We start from the raw sequence: 5,359 nt of genomic DNA on the forward strand, positions 1-5,359 counted from the left end.
AGGCTGGAATGGTACATCTAGATAACTGGGTCCACAGCTTCAATGCATCTGGTCAGTGAGGGGTAGAATTCAGGTCTGTTTGAATTCTGTTTTGGTTTCATCTCCATTTTCAGATTTCTGCTGTCCAAACCCAACTGCATTGAAGAAGAGGAGGAGGAGGAGGAGGTGAAGTTTGAATTTATACTCTGCCCTTCTCTCCTGTAAGGAGTCGCAAAGGGGCTTACAAGCTCCTTTCCCTTCCTCTCCCCACAACAGACACCTTGTGAAGTAGGTGGGGATGAGAGAACTGTGACCGGCTCAAGGTCACCCAACAGCTGCATGTGGAGGAATGGGGAAACAAATCCAATCAATCAGATAATAGTCCACCACTTGTGGAGGAGTGGGGAATCAAATCCAGTTCTCCATGTTAAAGTCCATTGCTCTTAACCATTATACCTCATCGGCTCTTGTTTATTGCAAGAAAGGTAGTAAAATGTGGGCTAGACAATGTCATTGTTAGATGGATTTGTAATTGCTTGACTGACCGAACCTAAAGGGTGCTCACCAATGGTTCATCTTCATCCTGGAGAGAAGTGACTAGTGGGGTGCCACAGGGTTTTGTCCTGGGTCCAGTGCTATTCAATATTTTCATCAATGACATGGATGATGGAACAGAGGGCATGCTAATCACATTTGCAGATGACACCAAAATAGAAGGGGTAGCTGTGCTCGCTTCGGCAGCACATATACTAAAATTGGAACGATACAGAGAAGATTAGCATGGCCCCTGCACAAGGATGACACGCAACTAAATTAAAAAAACAAAAAAACAAAATAGAAGGGGTAGCTAATACCCCAGAGGACAGAGTCGGAATTCAAAATGACCTGGACAGATTAGAGAGCTGGACCAAAACTAAAAAAATTAATTTCAACAGAGCTAAATGTAATATTCTATACTTAGGCAGAAAAAAAAATGAAATCCACAAATTTAGGATGGGTGACACCTGGCTTGACAACAGTACATATGAAAGGAATCTGGGAGTCTTTGTAGACCACAAACTGAACATGGGTCAGCAGTATGATGCGGCAGCCAAGAAAGCCAATGCTATTCTGGGCTGCATCAACAGGAGTATAATGTTTAGATTGAGGGATGTAGTAGTACCTCTCTATTTTGCATTGGTTGGACTTCACCTGGAATGCTGTGTCCAGTTCTGGCCACAGAACGACATTGATAAGCTGGAATGGGTCCAGAGGAGGAATACCAAAATGTTAAAGGTCTAAATTCCATACCTTATGAGGAGCAGCTTAGGGAGAAGAAAAGGTTAAGGGATGACATGATATGTTTAAATATTTGAAGGGATTTCATGTTGAAGATGGAGCAAGCTTGTTTTCTGCTGCTCCAAAGATTAGGAAAAGGAGTAATGGATTCAAGGTGAAGGAAAAGAGATTCCACCTAAACATTCGTAGGAACTTGCTGACAGATAGAGCTGTTTGGCAGTGGAATACACTGCCTCAGAGTGTGGTGGAGTCTCCTTTGGGGTTTTTAAAACTGAGGCTGGATGGCCATCTGCCAAGGGTGCTTTGATTGTGTATTCCTGCATGGCAGTGAGTTAGATTTGATGGCCCTTGTGGTCTCTTCCAACGATGTGATTCTACCACTGGTGTAATGCCCATTGGGCAAGGTGGGCAGCTGCCCAGGGCATCACCTTGTGGGGGGCATCAAAATGCTGGGTTCGTTTTTGGGTATTGTTAGTGGTTTTCCATTTTTGGCCTGCAGGGGGCGCAGTTTTTAGGTTAGCGGCACCAAAATTTCAGCGTATCATCAGGAGACTGTCCTTATGCTACTCCCCAGGTTTGGTGAGGTTTGGTCCAGGGAGTCCAAAGTTATGGACTCCCAAAGGGGGTGCCCCTATCCCCCATTGTTTCCAATGGGAGCTAATAGGAGATGGGGGCTACAGTTTTGAGGGTCCATAACTTTAGCCCCCCTGAACCAAACTGCACCAAACTTGGGGGGTATCATTACGGCAGTCTCCTGATGAGACCCTGAAAGTTTTGAGACTGTGCCTTCAGAAATGTGCCCCCCACAGCCTGCAACCCCCATGGACAGCAATGCAGAAAACTCAATGCAGAACAAAGATTCTTGGGTAAATTTCTAGGATGTTCCTGCAGGGGGTGCATTTTTGGATTTATCGGCACCAAAATTTCAGGGTATCATCTGGAGATGATGGCACCCCCCAAGTTTGGTGCAGTTTGGTTCAGGGGGGCCAAAGTTATGGACCCTCAAAACTGTAGCCCCCATCTCCTATTAGCTCCCATTGGAAACAATGGGGGATGGGCCCCCCCTTTGGGAGTCCATAACTTTGGACTCCTTGAACCAAACCTCACCAAACTTGGGGAGTAGCATAAGGACAGTCTCCTGATGATATGCTGACATTTTGGTGCTGATATGTCTAAAATGCACCCCCTGCAGGCACCAATGTCCTGGTGCAAAAAAATTTTTGGTCATGGTGGAGTGGCCGCCCATGGGGGGGGGGCATCCAACTCAGGTTTTGCCCAGGGCTACAGTTTGCCCAGGGCTGCCTCGTTACGCCCCTGGATTCTATGATTCTACATGAAAATGCTCCATCGTTTGGCCAACACTTTTTGCAAAAAGAAGAGCTGAATTGGGAGGGGCCTTGCTCTGATCTAACAAGATTGTTCATGTGTTCTTATATCTGGCCACTGTTGAGTACTAGCACCTACTCCGCACATATCAAGGATTAGGAGGAATGGCTTCTCAATGAGAGGATGGGATTTTCAGAAAGATTGCCAACTTTCTTTTTAATTGTTTGGCCACTGTCTATGAGAATTAGAAAACTTGCAGTGAAGAGAATTCTGGGAAATCCCCCTTTTGGCAAGGAAACTACAGGGGAAACTAAAGATTTTCCCTCAACCAAGAATTTCTTCTTCTCAGTCAGAGACTACTTCTGGTAAGAACTGTCTCCACATAAACTGGCTAACATCTTGAAACATCCACAACCAAAATTATCCAATGGCAGGGCCAAGGCATGAAAAATTAAATGCCCTTCAAATATTTACCATCCCAGTTCAGTAATAACCTTCATGATATACCATGTACTCGGTTGAAAAGGGGGTTGAAGGGAAATAGTTAAATTATTAATCACAGGATGAAATAATATGCCAATGCAGTTTTTGCAAGGAGAAATTATAGAAATTTATAATAACCACTCACCAGTATTTTTTTGTTTGGATAATTAGAATTTACATCAATAATGGCCATTATTAGTAATTGGTTTTTAAAAAATGTTTTATGTAATATTATATGTATAATTTTGTTTCCTCTCTTAGTCTCTAGCACAAATTTTAACTACTTTGATTCCATTTTTTTGTTTTGTTAAATTTTATCTATGAACATTTTAAAAAGAAAAACAAAAATAATAATTATGCAATGAAGATGTTTGGCTCGATTAACAAATATGAAGGCTAAATGAGAACAAGTGGAATTGGCTTTTCGTTCCACCGTTTTGGTTTTGCTTCTTCTCACTTTGCTCGCAGAGCATTGAACTGTCTTTTTCTTTTCTTTCTTCTTTTGCCGCAAACAGGATGCAAAACATCAGTGTCGGCATAATTTATATCTGAGTTCATTCCTTTAATTCCAAGATGCTTACGATACAGCCTGGAGCACTGGAGGTCTGAAAAGGTGACGCTATTTCTCAAGACGGTGTGCACAAACTCCACTCTCACACATTAAAGTCAAAGAAATAGATGGCTGGTTTAGAAAGGTAACAGAACCGTGGCTTTTTTGGCTTCAGATATGCCAAGTACAAAAGTACTAATGGAGTCATGTCCTGCCTCCAGCATGGAAAGCTCTTTTCAGTTTCACAGCTAAGGTCAAGTGACTGAAAGCTGAGTATGAGAAGCATTTGATATGTATACTGGTGATGGGTTACCTGCAGAGGTGGGATCCAGCAGGTTCTCACAGGTTCCCGAGAGTAGGTTACTAATTATTTGTGTGTGCCGAGAAGGGGTTAATAATTGGTGATTTTGCCACGTGATTTTTGCCTTAGTTACGCCCCTCCTTAGTTAAGCAAATGCAGTTCAAAGTGAGAAATGGCAAATGCAGTTCAATGTAGCAAAATGTAAAGTGATGCACATGGGGCAAAAAATCCAAATTTCACATACACGCTACAGGGGTCAGTGCTATCAGTCACAGACCAGGAAAGGGATTTAGGCGTCTTAGTTGATAGTTCCATGGGAATGTCAACTCAATGCATGGCAGCTGTGAAAAAGGCAAACTCTATGCTGGGGATCATTAGAAAAGGAATTGATAATAAAACTGCAAAGATTGTCATGCCCTTATATAAAGCAGTGGTGTGACCGCACTTGGAGTACTGTGTCCAGTTCTGGTTGCCGCATCTCAAAAAGGATATTGAGGAGATAGAAAAAGTGCAGAGAAGGGCAACAAGGATGATTGAGGGACTGGAGCACCTTCCCTATGAGGAGAGGCTGCAGCGTTTGGGACTCTTTAGTTTGGAGAGGAGGCGGCTGAGGGGGGATATGATTGAAGTCTACAAAATTATGCATGGGGTAGAAAATGTTGAGAGAGAGAAATTTTTCTCTCTTTCTCACAATACTAGAACCAGGGGGCATTCATTGAAAATGCTGGGGGAAGAATTAGGACTAATAAAAGGAAACACTTCTTCACGCAACGTGTGATTGGTGTTTGGAATATGCTGCCACAGGAGGTGGTGATGGCCACTAACCTGGATAGCTTTAAAAGGGGCTTGGACAGATTTATGGAGGAGAAGTTGATTTATGGCTACCAATCTTGATCCTCTTTGATCTGAGATTGCAAATGCCTTAACAGACCAGGTGATCGGGAGCAACAGCCGCAGAAGGCCATTGCGTTCACATCCTACATGTGAGCTCCCAAAGGCACCTTGTGGGCCACTGCGAGTAGCAGAGAGCTGGACTAGATGGACTTTGGTCTGATCCAGCTGGCTTGTTCTTATGTTCTTATGTTCCTCTGCTCCTCAGCAGTAGCGCGCAGAACTTGAAGCAGTCTAGCAGGAGGTGCACTGGCGTGCGTGGCAGCCTGCGCCTGTGTGCATTCGTTTCCTTGCCACAGCCCCACCCAGCAATGCCCCGCCCCCGGAATGCCCGGCCACATACCCGTCGTGCCCTGCCCAGCCCCATTGGCGCTACGCCACTGTTTGAATCCCACCACCATGGGAACCTGTTACTAAAATTTTTGGATCCCACCACTGGGTTACCTGCTTGTTCAACCCAACTCCCATATGGTTGCCAGCCCCCCTACCCCCCGGGCCAACCACAGGGGATGGGGGGATCTGTCAGATCCAGGTTGGAAAATTCCTAGAGA

General features: G+C 44.4%; 1 non-coding gene across 1 annotated transcript; it reads left to right on the forward strand.

The window, feature by feature from the left end:
* Positions 1–704: 704 nt before the first annotated feature.
* Positions 705–811, forward strand: LOC125427603. Its single transcript, XR_007243720.1, has one exon. It is a non-coding gene; the product is annotated as a U6 spliceosomal RNA (small nuclear RNA).
* Positions 812–5,359: the final 4,548 nt, after the last annotated feature.

This window comes from Sphaerodactylus townsendi, linkage group LG02 (assembly GCF_021028975.2).
Source record: "Sphaerodactylus townsendi isolate TG3544 linkage group LG02, MPM_Stown_v2.3, whole genome shotgun sequence".
In the NCBI taxonomy this organism is placed as follows: Eukaryota; Metazoa; Chordata; class Lepidosauria; order Squamata; family Sphaerodactylidae; genus Sphaerodactylus; species Sphaerodactylus townsendi.